Source organism: Drosophila persimilis, unplaced genomic scaffold, assembly GCF_003286085.1.
Source record: "Drosophila persimilis strain 14011-0111.01,24,50 unplaced genomic scaffold, DperRS2 tig00000124-arrow-pilon, whole genome shotgun sequence".
In the NCBI taxonomy this organism is placed as follows: domain Eukaryota; kingdom Metazoa; phylum Arthropoda; class Insecta; order Diptera; family Drosophilidae; genus Drosophila; species Drosophila persimilis.
In genome coordinates, this window is record NW_020825294.1 from 15,384,306 (window position 1) to 15,402,748 (window position 18,443).

The 18,443-nt window shown below is 46.1% G+C and overlaps 1 protein-coding gene across 1 annotated transcript in view; it reads left to right on the forward strand.

Moving 5' to 3' along the window:
* LOC6602649 (protein argonaute-3) overlaps positions 1 to 18,443 on the forward strand; it is a 250,712-nt gene that overhangs the window by 98,434 nt on the left and 133,835 nt on the right. The window lies entirely within an intron of this gene.

Consider the following 18,443-nt stretch of genomic DNA (forward strand, 5'->3'; position numbering starts at 1 on the left):
CGACGGTACAAGCTGGAAAGTCAAAGGTTGCGATGTCCCGCGAAATTTAATATCAGTGGTTAGTTTTCCGAGTATTTTCTGCGCCTTGCCATCTGCTATGCGCACATTCGACAACAGAGTTTTGTATGGGTGTTTTGATTCAATAAATTCTTGAGCAAAATTACCTCCGATGCAACTAATCGACGCGCCTGTGTCTAGCAAGCCGTTTACAGTTTTGCCTAAGAGAAAAACTTCGGCATAAGGTCTAATGTCTAAGAGTTTGCAACTACTGTGGATAGCAAGATCTTTCGTTCCTGCTTGCACAGTTTATAAAATGCAGGGCGACGTGCAACAGAGCGAAGTATACGGCTAGAGGTCTCCTCATCATGGCGAGGTTGGTCGAACTCAGGAGGCATGCAAACAGGACTTTAAACAGCCGGTGTTCGGAGCAGAACCCAGCCGATTAGCTGCTTACCAAATAGCACCTAATTCTTGGCCCTCAGCCGCTTATTTTGTTTGTTACTTATGTCTATGTCACTCATTTGTTTGTTAAAGCTTTGCGCGTGCTTGCCCTGCTAAACGCTCTCTGCCAGCTCGCTCTTCGCTATCTCCGCTTTGCGTCTGCCTACCGACGTCGGCTGAGCGAAGCTGCGCTTAGAGATCGGAACGGCAATGTAAAGGGCAGGCAAGCCACACTTGCAATTTGGATGTCACGCATTAAAGAACATATCGCAATTTTATTTCTGCGCCGAGTTTTATTTAATTGGAATAATTAGTCGGCCGATTGTGTATAAAAAACATTATCTCCACAGCCGGTATATAAGAAATTATCGGTAATGAATTGGTAGATGTGTCAGTGACAACATCTAGTCTGTGTTGGTTGATTTTGAGCTAATCTGTCTGTGTGCACTTTTCGGAGGTGCACGTGCTACGAAGTATCCGCCTTTCCATAGCCATAGCAAAATACGCGACGAACTAGGCTATCGCACTCCTGGTAGCGATGACCAGTTGCCTAACAATTCCAGCATACCAAATTCACTGCAGCTATCTCTTCGTCTTCCGATATCTCAGTCTCTGTTTTACACTCGACCTTACATTCAACAGCATTGACAGATCGACTTGACATCGGCACCGGACGAAATTTTGGTGCAGATTGTCTTCCTAAAATTTGTATAAAGATCTCTCGAGTTCTGACGAGATGGCGAAGTTTGGCTACGTTGGAAATTTCCTCATATAGGAGTTCATGGTGAATATCCAAACGTAAATTGGACCTAAGTGATTCTAAGAGAGAAGATTCCGACAAGGGAACAGAGAGCTTATCCGGTAGAGAAATTATGGACTCGTAGAACTCATCGAAACTCTCTCCATCCTTTTGTTTGCGTGTATCGATGCTTGCTCTTAAGGAATGTGCCGAAAAGAAACTGCACACTTTGTTTTTCTTATAACTTCGATGTTTTCGTTCCGATTTCAATTTTTATTTTTTTTAATTTTAGAGAAAAACATTAACTTTCAATTTTGTTAATAAATTTAAAAAAATGTCTAGCCTTTTATTTTTGATTGAATTGTTTGCTTAACACCGCTCATTAAGTTCTGCACACACTCTTTGGTAATCCTACGGGTCGCACGCATCCAGTTTTTTTTCATATCTTCCATGTTTTCGGAGAGACTACCATCCTTCTTTAAATTTCTTTTAACTAAGGCCCAATATCGCTCTATTGGCCGGAGCTCTGGGCAATTTGGTGGGTTCTCCTCTTTTGACACGAAATTGATGCCTTTTGAGTCAAGTAGCGCTAACGTTGAGCGGGCATAGTGCGCGGACGCCAGATCTGGCCAAAATATTCTTGACACATTGTGTTTTTCATAAAAAGGTATAAGACGCTTTTTCAAACGCTCCTTCATGTACACATCGGCGTTGATTGTCTCCTTTGTGAAAAAAGCACAGCTTCTTAGGCCACAGGTGCAAATGGTCTGCCATATTAGCACTTTCTCCCCAAATTTATCGACTTGAATTGTTGACACCGACTCGTCAACAGTTCCACCTTTAACTTTTGTATAAAACTGAGGGCCGGGTAAAGTTTTCGAGTCCAATTTGACATACGTTTCGTCGTCCATAATAACGCATTGAACTGCATCATTGAGCAAGCGATCATAAAGCTTTCGCACTCTCGTTTTGCCGACTTCTACTTGTCGCAGACTTTTTTTCGGAACTTTTTGTTTTTTGTATGTCTTTAAATTATGGCGTTGCTTTTTTTTTAACCATACTCATACTTGTTCGCGCTTTTTTGCCAATTCTCGAACGAACATCGTGTTATGTTTGTGGATTAAGGCTAATGCTTTTTTATCAATATTTTGATCCCTTGGACCCTTTTTTCTCCCAGTTTTTGGTAAATCTTTTAAAGAACATGTCTCTCCAAACTTAATTATAATATTTTAAACACTATTAACACTAACTTTGTAGCGTTTAGCTAATTGTCTGTAAGACACACCTTTTTCTGTGCAATAATTGTGCAAAATTTTTTTGCGAACTTGCTCTTTAAATCGAGGCATCCTTGAAACTGATAAGTGAATAGTGAAAAATGAACATGCAAACAAGGCAGAATTTCTCAAGCTTTCTAACGGTGCATCGAACGGCATGATCGAAAGCTCGCACTGCGAGAAATTGACGATTGTAAGTGTGCAGTTTCTTTTCGGCACATTCCTTATGTGTAAGTCTGTGCGTTCGTCTTTGAATTTTCTTTTAAGAGCTTGGCCAAGTCCTTCCCATCGTATCATTGGCACACTCTTGTGGTACCGCCAAAACCATTCGCTTGCGGTTCCTTTAAAAAGGTTACTAGCAACCGTGCCAACAACTCGAAATGGCCCTCCAACGTTTGGGAAGTCAATGCCTCGGCCCGATAGATAAAATCGTCCAGGCCTAATTACCCGAAAATCTAAGTTTCCAATTGAAATTAATTTGGCTAATTCGATCTGGGCGTAAGTGGTGGCAATGTAGCGGAACTATTTCTGGGAATTCCAGGATCCGTCTGCCGGCTAACAGTTGGGGATGGGGTTGGAGTCAAGCCTTGAACAGACCCGGAAGAGGAAAATCTCTCGCAACATGTCTGCTGCGCTGCTTGACTCAGAAATCCAGTCTGTCTGGTAGCTGGTTGTACCATAATCTCAAACCCTGCCTGCAATGCTTGTATCATTACTTCGGTCTGTCTGTATTTTTAATCTTTGTATTAAAATATACTTGGTGGAATGTGTGTCCACAACTAACTTTCAAGGCTTCCGAGTCGTTATGAACTGGGCCTGTGCAAATAAAACAGGTGGCAGCAGTTTTCTTTGCGACCACTATTTCTTCACTCTCTCCTAACGACGTCATTTCTTTCCTACTATAAATACAACGAATTAATATACGAAACAATATAAGTTTAAAAGCAAAAAAAAATGTAATCAAAAATCATATAGTTGTTTTTGGGGAATCTATGCACACGTTTTCTGGTAATCGATGTACATACATGTGGGTGATTAGGTGATGCTAAGAGAAAAACAGAAAAATTGGTAGTTGAACGGACGATTATAGCCTAAAGCCAATTTATCGTATCCAGCGTGGAATTACCAACCCTAGGAAACAACCAACGGTTGCAAACTGTTACTGGGACTGTATCAGTTGCGCGGAGGATTTTAGCTCATAGCCAACTATCCATATCCGGCGGCAACACCTCAAGACCCAACAGTAACAAACGGAAATGCATGCGAAATGTGTATAAGCAACGGAATCAGCTATTTTGAAGCTATAATATCTCCAGTACACTTCACAAATGCATGTTTTGAGATGCTTGCTTTGAAAAAAAAGGCAATGTAATTATTATTATTTTTTTTTTTATACCCGATACTCAAAATGAGTATTGGGGTATATTAGATTTGTGGTAAAAGTGGATGTGTGTAACGTCCAGAAGGAATCGTTTCCGACCCTATAAAGTATATATATTCTTGATCAGCATCAATAGCCGAGTCGATTGAGCCCTGTCTGTCTGTCCGTCCGTCCGTCTGTCCGTCTGTCCGTCCCCTTCAGCGCCTAATGCTCAAAGACTATAAGAGCTAGAGCAACGATGTTTTGGATCCAGACTTCTGTGATATGTCACTGCTCCAAAAATATTTCAAAACTTTTCCCCGCCCACTTCCGCCCCCACAAAGGGCGAAAATCTGTGGCATCCACAATTTCGACGATACGAGAAAACTAAAAACGCAGAATCGTAGAAGATGACTATATCTTCTAGAGTGCAAAATCTGAACCAGATCGTATAATTATTACAGCCAGAATCACGAAAACAATTTCACTCTTTCTCGCGCTGTCTCACTCTAACACACAGGTTTCATGGTCGGTTTTGCCAATTGCAAAATATGAGTTCAAGGATCTCAGAACCTATAAAAGCCAGAGCAACCAAATTTGGTATCCACACTCCTGTGATATCGGACCTTGACCGTTTCCTGTCCAAATTTCGCCACACCCCCTTCCGCCCCCGCAAAGGACGAAAATCTGAGGCAACCACAAATCTCAGAGACTATTAAGGCTAGAGTAACCAAATTTGGTGCACACACTCCTTTAAGATGTCACTATAAAACGTATATCTCAGAATTTCGCCCCACCCCCATCCGCCCCCACAAAGGACGTTGCATCCACAATATTGCAGATTTGAGAAAACTAAAAACGCAGAATCATAGATAATGACCATATCTATTAGATTGCTGAATCTGGATCAGATCAAACCATTTTTTTAGCCAAAAGGAACAAATCAATTTGCAGTGGCTACGCAGCGCCCGACGTCACGCTCAGACTGATTTTCTGTCTCTCTCGCACGCACTCTTTGTCGTGTCGTTAAATATTAGCGGCGTCTGCCGGAGGAGAGCCATACTGACTTAGTATCGGGTATAACCTTAGAGTTGCGGTGTCCGCAGCAACTCACAACGTTCCCCCTCGTTTTTAATTACAACTGATCCATCATTCTGAGTACAAGCAATATCGAAGAAAACATAAAAACCAATTAAGAAACCGAATTGTTCATGAGACAGCTACATAAGTCTGATGACATTGACTTTATGCAATTATGGTCGTGGCCACAGGAAATTCGGGCCCCACGTTGGGCGCCAAATAAGTTTATGTATTTATATGTTCTGTAGTGTGCAACGTAGTGAGCTGGTGGAAGGTAAAGAGCTTCGGCAGGGGGGCACGCGCTTGTTCCGGCTTTGTGTCAGTCGTGAAATGGGATGGGTTAAAGGAAGAAACCGCTGCTCTATCCGCTCGCCTAAATATATAAACTTATTGAGATTCGCGTGCGATGAACAATACGGATAGAAAATGAAAAAAAACGAACAAAGGAAAAGACAGAAAATAAAGAGAACTCTCAGCAGACTTTTGTCATGTGGCGCACACGACGCATGACCCCCACCAAGTAATTGCTCTAGCAGGAATTCATATTAATGCCCATAGCTTATTTTATTTAATCTAGCAATTGTATCCATCGAATTGGCGATTCTGATCTAATTTTCAAGGTAAACTCATAATATAACTTAGTAAAGTTGTAGGGTAGAGAATGCGGCATATCCTAAATATTGGCTATATGACGAATAATGATTAATACTAGATGAGGAATGATGTTCAACGAATGACGATTATAAAGTAATAGGGGTGAATAATAAAGTTAATAGATACGAATATAAGCAAAAAAAGGAATATAACGGCAGAGAAATTATTGACTAAAAATAAACAAAAAAAATGTCAAATGCAAACAAAAATATAAAAAGAAAATTTTTTTTTGTTGGTTAGTGTAAGTTGGTTTTACTTATTCCATGTAGGCAACTTCATGGAATGTACCAATGTTTGAAAGCAACAACACCAGCAACTAAGGCTATGCCAAGCTCTGGCGCTTATGCTTATGCGCATGTCGTTTCGGCTAGCGGGAAGATGGCCACAAAAGGGAACAGCAAAACATAGATTATTATGACTCACAGATTGGAATGCATGTAGGATTGCATACAGTTCTCCCTCGCTGAAGGGCGCCTTTCGCTGCGGTTTTGAAGGGCTGTGGGATTAAATGATTAGTGTTCCCTGTTGGCTCTGGCCCGGTAATAGCAGGGTGTGATATTAGGTTATGTTTTCTTCTTCTTTTCTTCCCGTTCACATCATAATTTTTTTTCTTTTCTTGAGTTTAGAATACAAAAATATGAAAATTATAGTAAGTTAAATTTATTTAAAAAAATACAGAAATGTCTGTTTGAGATGCCAAGCTTTTTTGGCACCTATGTATTTCAAAATAAAAAGAGATTTTGGGTTAAACTTTATAACTCGTATTTAATCTTGGTGGCTTAGCGGAAGCCGATTGCTTGCTATTGCCAGATGAACTTTATGCGAGATCGATATGCAACCAATGCGCAGAAGGGTTAGCATAGAACTAAACTATAGACGACGGCGTTAGATCAAAGTGACTGCCGAAGTGGCGGCAGCAGATCAAAGTAGTTGCCGAAGTGGCGGCGGCAGAGAGCCCCTTTAGCGGGAGAGCGCAGCAGCACTGCAGAACGTCAACGTCTTACAACATAGGCGGCTCTCTCTGCTCATACAATAATAATGTTAAAGTTACGGTTATTCCTCAGCGGCTGGCCCGAACATACTCCCCCCGTTGGGAGCTAGTCTCTCAACAGATTCCTTAAGGGGCAGCAAACATAGCCGAGTGACGGCCCTCCTGATGTTTCCTGAGGATGTCTTCAGGTCAGCGACGCGACACACTCCGTCCTTGCCCAAAACGACATCGACCACTCTAGCCAGTGGCCAACGCATTGGAGGAAGATTTTCGTCCTTCACCAGAACGAGGTCGTTCTTGCAGATGTTTTGCGCGGGGGTACGCCACTTCGCGCGCTCTTGCAAAAGAGTGAGATACTCTTCGCGCCAACGGCTCCAAAATATTTGTTGTAGTTGGGTGACCCGCTGCCAGCCATCCAGACGATTGTAGTTCAGCTTCGTTAGGTCAGGCTCGAGGATTTGCTCATGGGGGCCGCCTAAAAGCAGATGAGCAGGAGTCAAAACGTCTAAATCATCAGGATTTTCTGAAAGCGAGAGCAAAGGGCGAGAGTTAACAATTGCAGTGATCTGACAGATCAGAGTGCGAAGCTCGTCAAAGCTAAGCACAGATGGTCCAACTGAGCGGTACAGATGATATTTTGCGGTCTTCACGGCCGCTTCCCACAACCCGCCAAAATGCGGAGAGCGAGGTGGAATGAAACGCCAGTCGATCGAGTCAGCCAAGCAGGATTCGTGGACCTCCTTCATATGCGGTTCGCTCAGACAGAGCTTCTTTAGCTCCAGAAGCTCGTTCTTGGCGCCAACGAAGTTTGTCGCATTGTCCGACCAAATTTGACTTGGCCTTCCTCGAGTGGAAGTAAAACGCTTTAGTGCGCCTAGAAACGATGCAGTGGTCAAATCCTTTACGAGCTCCATGTGTATAGCCTTGGAAGTGAAGCAGATGAATACGCTAATGTAGCACTTGATCGGAGGCCTTGTGCGGATTTCTGATCGGTAGAAAAAAGGTCCACAGTAATCTACTCCAGTGACTTCAAAAGCTCGAGATCCTTCCAAACGTTCCTTAGGTAGGTCTCCCATGATGTGTTCGACCATGCGCGGCCTAGTCCTGAAGCATCTCACACATCTGCTGACGACCCTTGACACTGCCTTAACACCTCCAATGGGCCAATATTCCAGCCGAATTTTGGATAGCAACGCGCGAGGTCCGGCGTGGAGGTTTCTTTCATGGTAATATCTTATCAGCGCAAAGGTAATGGAATGTCCCTTTGGCAGAATGAGCGGGTGCTGAGCGTCAAATCCTAGCGATGAGTTGCCAAGACGACCTCCAACTCTAAGTAGTCCAGAATGATCGATGAACGGGTAGAGCGAACTAATAGAACTGGATTTAATGACTTGACCATTGCGCCGAATCTCCTTTATGTCCATCCACAAATTTGCCAGCTGAATGTGTCGAATTAGAAGATGCGTTCCTTGCCGAATATCAGAAACGGTGAGTCCTGGATGCCTAAGACGATGTATAAATTTAAGCATGTAGGCGAATGTGCGCTGCATGCGAAAGAATGAATTCGCAAATTTGCATCCGGACGTGAGATCGGCATGTGGAGACGTGATTAGCAATCCTCTCTTGCGAAGCTCCAAAGTTGCTATGTTGTTAGTAGGAGATACAGGCCACTTATCCTTGGAGCATAGCAAAAAGGATGGGCCGTGAAACCATAGCTCTGACTGGATAAGATGGTTGGGAAGCGAGCCTCTCGAGAGAATATCAGCAGGATTTAAAGATGTGGGAACATAGCGCCATTCCATGTCTGCCGTCAACTCCTGAATTGATGCCACTCGATTTGCCACGAAAACTTGAAATTTAGCTGGCTCGTCCCTAATCCAAGATAATGCTGTTGACGAATCCGACCAGCAATAGAACCGACCTGTAAAGATTCCCATGTCCTTTACATTCTGCATGATTTTCGCAAGCAAATGGGCTCCACTTAATTCCAGCTTAGGAATCGATATAGTCTTTAGCGGCGCCACTCGCGACTTTGAGCACAAAACGTGGCTCGAAGACTGGGCTTCCCTGGACACGACATACACGCAAGCGCCATATGCTTCTAAGCTGGCATCACAGAATCCGTGAACTTCTGTAGCCACACTAGAACGAAGAACCAAGCGAGGAAATGAGATCCGAGAAATGCTTGCCAAACTATTTCTCAAGTCCATCCAAGTTGAATGCAATGCTGAGGGTAGGCTTTCATCCCAATCCAAATTTTCTCTCCAAAGCTGCTGAAGGAAGATTTTGCACCTGACAATGACTGGATTTATCAATCCAAGAGGGTCGTAGAACCGCGCAATCGTAGATAAAACCGACCGCTTTGATGGCTTTGAGGTTGTGTCCAGTGCGGACAAGGCAAAAAGCAGCTGATCCGAAGCAGGGTCCCACGCTAAGCCGAGAGTTTTGGCTATGTCGCTTCCATCATTAAACTTTAGGAACTTCTCTATGTCATCTTCAGGAGTTCCCTCAAGTACTTCCTGGTGACTGGAGCACCATTTCCTAAGTCTAAAGTTACCACGGGACAGTAAAGCTGATGTTTGGTGCATCTTGTCCATGACCTGTGCGACCGAATTACCGCCCGAAAACTCCTGCCGCAGAGCAGCTGAGCCAAGAGGGTAGGATTCACCCTCGTCGATGGCCAGCTGGTGCATTGCGCGGACCGCTAGAAATGATGCAGCCCTCGTCCCGTATGTGACGGTGTCTAATGTGTAGACTTGAACCTCGGACTCGATGGAATCTCGCCATAGGATGCATTGATACAAATTGTCGGGTGGAGCGGTACATTTTACAAATGTCCCCAGTGAGAGCGACTGGATATGTTCGAAAGCGAATCAATATGTTGAACAATGCAGGCTGAATAACAGGGCCTGTCATCATCACATCATTTAGAGAATATCCAGTTGATGTAGCTGCGGATCCATCGAAAACGACACCGAGTTTTGTCGTCGTACTGTCCTCCTTTAGGACACAGTGATGAGGCAAGAAATATTTGCAGAGGCTACGGGAATCAGGGTTGACTTGGTGCATATGATGCAAATCAATATACTCCCTCATAAAGGCGGAATACCGCTCCTTGAGTGTAGGATTACGCTCCAGTTTTCGCTCCAGACTGATGAACCGTCGATAAGCCTGAGCATAAGATTCTCCCAAACGATCAGAATTGTTATTTAGCGGCAGACGAACTGCATACTCCCCGGATGGCAACCGTGAAAGGTGGCTTACGAAATGTGCTTCACAATCGTCTTCTTCTTTGGTATTCAACCCAGCCTCCACACAATCCTCGACTTCCCAAAACATACGAAGAGTTTTATCCAACCTTGCTTCCATCTCAGCTATCGAATCTGGACAATTGTGCGTGGCCAAAAGCGCCGAGCTTGATACCTTCTGTCCACCGCCAGATACGATCCACCCAAGCCGGGTCTTCTGCAGAAGAGGCAGTCCATCGGTGAGTTTGATTTGCCCTACGCAGAGGAGATCATAAAAAACGCTCGCACCAATGAGAAGATCAACCCGTTGAGGATTGAAAAATGCAGGATCAGCGAGCCGAATGTTAGATGGAATACGCCAATCGGATACATTTACTGCCATACTTGGTTGAGAATCGGTAATCGTGGGGGCGATGAGAGCAGTAAGCGTAGTTGTGTAAGCAGAGGTGCGAGAATGCATACAAATGCTTATGGTGGATCCCTCAGTAGAAACGCTGGTATCGCCCAGCCCAGACACAAGTGCAGACGATTGAGTTCTCCTAAGCTGAAGCTGCTGGGCGAACCTGGATGTGACGAGATGCAGCTGCGATCCTGAATCTAAGATGGCACGACAAGGAACTAAAACGCCAGACCGATTCTTCACGAGAACCACGGCTGTAGCCAGAAGCACGACATCAGAGTGAAGACCTTGGGCAGCAAGAGAGGTAGACGAAGGTAGAGACGAGCTGCTAGCAGAATTTTGAGCAACGGAAAGAGTGTCCGGTTGAACGGCTAGATCGGGAGGAGTAATACCTGGGCAGCCTTGTGTTGTGGGCTGCATACTATCGAAGTGCAACAAACTATGATGCCTACCGCCGCATACTCGACATTTTCCACTATTGCATGCGCGGGTCCGGTGCCCCGGTTTTAGGCAATAGGCAACGAGTATATTCCATGGCCCGCTGAGTGGCAAAAGACGCATACAGACGGGTCGGCGGAAGAGTTGGAAGCTACAAACGTTTTCTTAACCTGCGTATAGGAATGGTTTTTTCCCACCTGATCGCTACTAGCGTGTGTCGCTGTAGCATATTCCAATCGCTCCATTTTCTGGCAGCGTTGCTGCAAGAATTCGAAGAATTCCTCTGCGGTAGGTATAGCATCCGACGATGTGTGCTCCTCCCATTTGGTTTGCGTCTTCGAATCCAACTTCTGCAGCAGCATGTTGATGACCATGAATCCTGAAATCTCCTCAGCAGTTCCCAATGTCTGCAACGCTCGCATGTGTAAATTGACTGCATCCGAAAACTCCCGAAGCCTTTTAGCAGAAGGCGAGTCTACCCTCTTTAGCCCAAGAATCTTCTTGATGTGTGCCTGGAAAACAAGTCTTTTGTTATTAAAGCGTTTATTAAGTATATCCAGAGCCGCACGATAATTGGCACTGGAGAGCTCCAACGATCGAACCGAATCCAAAGCCGCATCAGCGAGGCAAGAGCGAAGGTGCTGGAATTTCTCGATGTCACTGAGATCCGCATCCGCTTCAATCACCGATTTGAACATTGCCATAAAATCCGAGAACTCGACGTATCCACCAGAAAACTTCGGCACCTTCAGCTCAGGAAGTCGCTGCTTGTGAGCCATGATGATGGTACTATGTCCGGAATGGCTTGGCAGAGTCGTAGAATTGGCAGCGGCGTGTGACTGGCCTACTTCAACAGCAGCCAGCAACTCAGCTTTCAACGATATGAAAAGAGTATCGAAGATTTCGCGCAGCTCACTCCCAATCTCGTTTTGATCGAGAGCCTCCAACTCATTATGGGCCTTATTAAATTCCGCTCGAATTTCTGCCAACATATCAAGGCGCACCTCGACTTCCGCGGCGGTCAGCTTGTCGATTTTATTCCCCGCGAAGGATTCGCCAAGCCTGTGCAATCGATCATATAATGACTGACTTTTACGTTTATACAGACTCAGTCTGGAATCAGCCACCACAATATTTCCGCCCGCGCCTGTATTTGGATCGTTGTCCATGTTAACCGTTGTGCAATCGACACAACAACGGAAAATGAAATACCGCTTAAGCGACGATGTATAGACGCGAGAGCGAGAATGCAAGACACGAAAAGTCAAGAACCGCGGCTGCAGCTGCGCAGAGAATGAGAGATTCGACGCTTAAAGTACCGGAATTTGTCTATAAATATTCCAGCCGCACTCTCACTGAATTTGCACTTTAAACTGTTTTTAATGTGCACACAAATGTATTTGTTGGTAGTTAAGCTACCCAACAACACAATATTGTATAATTAATAAGTGTTTTAACGGAACGCGATTAAGCAATGGTTTTATATCACGTCGGGGTCACCAATGTTTGAGATGCCAAGCTTTTTTGGCACCTATGTATTTCAAAATAAAAAGAGATTTTGGGTTAAACTTTATAACTCGTATTTAATCTTGGTGGCTTAGCGGAAGCCGATTGCTTGCTATTGCCAGATGAACTTTATGCGAGATCGATATGCAACCAATGCGCAGAAGGGTTAGCATAGAACTAAACTATAGACGACGGCGTTAGATCAAAGTGACTGCCGAAGTGGCGGCAGCAGATCAAAGTAGTTGCCGAAGGGGCGGCGGCAGAGAGCCCCTTTAGCGGGAGAGCGCAGCAGCACTGCAGAACGTCAACGTCTTACAACATAGGCGGCTCTCTCTGCTCATACAATAATAATGTTAAAGTTACGGTTATTCCTCAGCGGCTGGCCCGAACAATGTCCTTAATCTAATCAAAACTAGAACAGCTACATCATGAGTGCTTCTCCCTCGCCGAAGTGAACCGTTGGTCCCTCCTAGTAGTGCTGTGCTGTAGAGAGTAGTCTGTGCCCCCTGCGCAGAGGTTATGTTGGTTATGCAATTGCAGCAATGTGCCGGAGCCCAATGTCCCAATGCTCCCGCAAAAAAACTGCTTCACCTCAAGATTATTTAATGACGAGGCGTTAAGGTCAAGAGCTTCTGCTCTGGCTCAATGGGGGAAAAGGGGAAGAAGCACGAAATGAACGGTACATCACTGCTATAAACCTGATAATTTCTTTGACATACCGGCTGTCCGATTTTCCGTGGGTTTTCTTTCCCGTTTCCCTTTCTTTTTCCTTTGGTCGGAAGCTTCTTAGGTCCAACGCAATGGGGGTGGCGGTGGTGCACCATTCGGGCTATATGAATATTTGATCATTGGGAAAACTCTTCCCGGCGTTAAACTTTCTTCTTTTGTTTGTTCTTTCTTTTATTTCGGAGCGACAACAAACGGCGGGGTTTTCCTTCGAATTTTTCTTTAATTTTGAATAATGTTTCGGACACGCAGTCGTTCTAGATTTAGGCTGCTAGGCACAAACCGATCCGGATTTCAATTGACGAGAAAAAGAATTTTTCCTGGCTTTCGAGCCATTTAAAAGGGATCGAACGATCTAAACCTAACGTTGAAATGCCTCTCTCGGCCATTGAAAGCTTTCCCTCACAGCTCTTCTGGCGGAGAAGCTTTTATGTGGGACTTAACCTAACGAACTTATGCAGTGATTAGCCAGCATAAGTGGTCCATTCTTATCGCATGCGATATTATTCGTGTGGATCACATTATGGCTTTAGCATATCCACTTACTTTCGCTACAACTACCAGCGCCACTACAAGATCCACAGCCATAACAACATAAATGCCTATCTGCAAGAAAATTTCCCTACACATGCTCAAGCTGCTCCAACAAAAACGCTTAGCCGTCGAAGCTTTAATGGCCTCTATCCTAAATCCTCCTACTCTTCTGGATCGCGTTCTGGGCCCGATTCCTCCAGGCTATATATCCGACGTCGTACTACCGGTGGCCTAGAATTTATCTATTAGACCAGCCACAGCGTTATGAAAAGCGACGAAGGGTTCTCCGACGTTTTGCTTTCGAGATCGAATCAATTCCTTGCTCATAAACTTGGAACCAGTCTTTATATTGTTATATCGGTTAGGTTAGGTTCAGGTGGTAGCCTGGGGGATGAATTCCCTATACAGCACGGCTGAGCGCTTCTTCGATCGATGTGGCCATATCAATCTTGAGACCCTACAGGAAACGGTTTGCTGCCATCTCCTATTGGCATTTTGCTCGAACAATTCGTGCGTGAGGAGCCTGCACGAGGCCAGAGGTATCGCTACCTATCGTAGTACCCCGCCTGGCCAGTTCGTCGGCGGCGCCGTTCCTTTCGATGTCCCTGTGGCCTGCGACCCATATAAAGAAGAGATCTAACTGCTCCGCGATCTCGTGCAGAGACCTGCGGCAGTCACTTACAGTCGCTGAGTTCGGCGATATTGAGCCTAAAGCTTTAATAGCTGCTTGGCTGTCCGAGAAAACGCATACTAAGCTATTAAGCGTTTTTAATAACTGTTGCAATTAGAGTTAATGAAAGTCGAGAGGCTGTTTATAATTCACTATTTATTTGCATATGTAAACCAACTTATCGCGTATGTACATATGGGGATGATTGGGGCGAACGATTGATGCGAGGATGTTAATCTAATAGCTGCGACGATTAGCTCAAGTCTGCCCATGCAAGGGCTCTATGCAGCCAGCTTAGACGCGAGCGAGAGCGTTAGAGCTGCTCGGGGACGCTGTTAAGCCGAGTACGAGAGATTGCGACATAAGGAGACGAAAGAATTCCGCTGCATGCGCATATGCGGTAGCAAATGATCTTTGCAGTGGGGGCATTGGAAACGACAACACCAAAATGCATTTCCTTTGGGCCGCACCACTGGCAATAATTTAAAATATTTAAGCTGCTTGACCCGACATACTCCCCCCGTTGTAAGCCTGACTTTCAACAGTATCTTTAAGGGGCAGTAGGCACAGCTTGTTGACGGCGCGCTTGGTGATTCCAGATGACGTCTTCAGCACAGCAACTCTGGGAACGCCATCTCGTCCAGGCAAAAGCTCGACCACTCTCGCCAGTGGCCACTTAATGGGAGGAAGATTCTCATCCTTGACAAGAACCAAATCTGCGACAGCTAAACTAGGCTTCGCAGTGCGCCACTTTGAGCGCTGCTGCAGTGACGTTATGTACTCCTTCTTCCACCGGGACCAAAAGAGCTGCTGCAGGTACGAAACGCGCTGCCAGCCGTCCAGGCGATCGAAGTTTAGCTGCGTGAGGTCAGGCTCACGAAGCAGGAGGGCCACCATTCAAGAAATGCGCTGGAGTTAGAACATCTAGATCGGCAGGGTTCTCTGAAATTGAAACTAAAGGTCTTGAATTAATCACTGCCGTGATGTGGCACAACAGCGTCCGCAGCTCGTCAAATCCAAGAACCGAGTTGCCTATCGCACGGTAGAAGTGGTACTTGGCCGTCTTCACTGCAGCCTCCCATAGACCACCAAAATGAGGGGAGCGCGGAGGAATGAAATGCCAGTCTATAGCCTCGACCAAGCAAAAATCCAGCAGCGCCTTATGATGGTCATCGCTGGTTGCGTTGTCTGACCAAATTTACCGCGGCGTTCGTCTGGTACATATGAAGCACTTTAGTCCATGTAGAAAAGCAACTGTGGATAAGTCCTTTATAAGCTCCAGATGAACAGCCTTGGTAACGAAACAAATGAAGACGCAGACGTAGCACTTGATGGGAGCCTTGTTGCGTGCCTCCGGTTTGTAGAAAAACGGCCCACTGAAGTCCACGCCTGTGATCTCAAAGGCATGAGAACCATCGAGCCGCTCCTTTGGAAGATCCGCCATAATATGCTCCAATACCCTGGGCTTCAGTCGAAAGCATCTTACGCACTTGTTTACTGCCTTGTTTACCGTCTTCCTCCCAATATTGAGATAGAATTAGTCCAAGCAAAGCTCGAGGACCAGCGTGCAGATTCCGCTCATGAAAATGGGAGATTATTGCAAGAGTCAGTGGATGGCTGCTGGGCAAGATGATTGGATGACGGCCATCAAAATTCAACGAAGAGTTTTTCAGTCGACCATCTACCCTGGGAAGTCCAAACTGATCCATGAATGGCGATAACGAGGCGATTGAGCTCGATGAGGAGACTGCTCCCCTTGCCCGCAGTGACTTCATGTCCTCCCATAGCTGAGTACGCTGGACTAGTCGTAGCAATACCTGGGTTCCATGTTCAATGTCTGAGACAGTGAGTCCGGGGCGCCGGTTGCAAAACTTGTGAATGTATCCGAAAACGCGTTGCAAAGAAGCAAATGAATTCGCATACTTGGAATCAGCAATAATATCCATGTAACCAGAAGAGCCTTCCGACGAAGTTCAAGGGCTGGCTTATCAGGTAGCACAGTGGGTTTCCAGCGTAGAGTCTGGAAGGAGTACAAGCCGAGGAAATTCAAGGCCCACCTGATTGCTCAACGCATAGCTTGCCATAGAAAAGTCCATCGTCTCCAATGATCTGCATCGCTGCTCCAAGAACGAGGCCATAGATTCCCACGACGGAATTAAGTTTGCAAATGCGGGGTCGTTCTTCCCACTTCTCTTGGCTCGCTGGATCCAGTTTCCGGTGAAGTTCCTGCACGACGATGCATCCTGCGATCTGCTCAGTGGTGCCCAAACCCTGGAGCGCGCGCATTTGTGAATTTAACTTGTCTGAAAGCTCCCGAAGCATGACCACTGATCCAGGTTCCACAGCCTGGAGCGCCAAGATCTCATTGATGTGTGCCTGTAAGACCAATCGCCGATTATTGAATCTGTTTTCCAACAAATCTAATGCCACAGCATAATTGCCATCTGAGATTTCCAGCGACCGAACAGTCTCCAATGCCGAATCCCGCAGACAGGAACGCAAATGCTGGAGCTTTTCTATGTTTGTTAAGTCCGGATGGTTGTCGATGATGGTGGCAAACATTGAATAAAAGTCCATCCAGTTCGCATACCCGCCGCTAAACGTCGGCAATTGTATAGGAGACAGGGATGGTACTTGTCTACGGTACTTCCTCCAGCCAAGGTAGAATGAAACGGCATGCGGCCGCTACTCTTAGCCATTTCAGGCTGTTGGCTGTTTATAATTCACAATTTATTTGCATATGTAAACCAAAGTATCGCGTATGTACATATGGGGATGATTGGGGCGACCGATTGATGCGAGGATTTTAATCTAATAGCTGCGACGATTAGCTCAAGACTGTCCATGCAAGGGCTGACGGGCCAAATTGCCGGGCCCTATGCAGCCAGCTTAGACGCGAGAGAGAGCGTATGATAGCCCGAGAGCGTTAGAGGTGCTCGGGGACGCTGTTAAGCCGAGTACGAGAGATTGCGACATAAGGAGACGAAAGAATTCCGCTGCATGCGCAACACCAAAATGCATTTCCTTTGAGCCGCACCACTGGCAATAATTTAAAATATTTAAGCTGCTTGACCCGACAAAGTGCATGTCTAGAAGTAGTTTGGAGACGATAAAAATGGCCTCCTTGATGGCTACAACCTCCGCTTGGAACACACTGCAGTGGTCCGGGAGCTTGAAGCAATGACTGATGTTCAGCTCGCTGCAGTAGATTCCGCCTCCCACGTGGCCGTCTAACTTTGAGCCATCTGTGTAGAAGTGAACCGCATTTGCGGGTCCTGATTCGCCCATCTCCCAGTCCTCCCTAGGTGGGATTGATACCTGGAAAGGCGTCGAGAGGTGATGACTAGGGATACAATAATCTGTCCCCTCAGGTAATTGCTGGAGTCTCGCAGGAACCCCGAGTGCCCAACCGCGGACGCTTTCCACAGTCTGGCTTTTCTCATTCTGAGGGCGTAAAGTGTTGGCACCTTCTTTCCCATGAGATCCACAGGGAGGAGGTCCAGCACAGTATCCAGGGCTTCCCCTGGAGTAGTGCGTAGCCCGCCAGTTATGCATAGCTCTGCCATGCGTTGAATTCTGCTGAGTTTATTGAGGCATGTCCTTCTGTCTAAGGCTGGCCACCATACCACCACTCCATAGAGCATGATTGGTCGTATGATGGCGGTGTAGAGCCACCGAACTATATAGGGGGTCTTTCCCCATTTTTTTCCGATGGCTTTCCTGCAAGTATAGAGGGCCACTGTGGCCTTCTTCACTCTATCCTCTATACTCAATTTCCAGTCGAGCTTTCTATCAAGGATTAGGCCAAGATACTTGGCGTTGTTGCTGAAGCGCTTCCCCACATAGTTTTGGGGGAATCATTGCCGGAACTTTGTACTTCCTAGTGAAGAGCACCAGTTCCGTTTTAGACGGGTTGACGCTTAGACCGCATTTGTCTGCCCATTTTGACATTATCATGAGTGTGTTTGTTAGGCACACTTGTTGGCAACATCGTCCGCATACGCCACCACGCGGCAGCCACCCCCCCTCTATCTCCCGCAGCAGTTCGTTCACTGCCACGTTCCATATGAGAGGACTCCGCCCTGCGGGGTGCCTCTGCTGACAAATCTGGTGGACGTTGAAGTCCTCAGTGACTTCCCAGGTCCTCCCAGGTCCGTCAGTGCACCCGTGATGGCGGTCGGGACGATGTTATTAAAGGCGCCTTCTATGTCGAGGAAGGCTACTAGGGTGTACTCCTTACAGTTGAGGGGCGCTTCTTTGATCAATGTGATCGTGTGTAGGGCCGCTTCGGGTCATCTTCCTTTCCGATAAGCATGCTGGGAGTCTGAGATCAGACTGGACGGAATAGACGCTGTGAGATGCATCCCAAAAAGCCGTTCCAT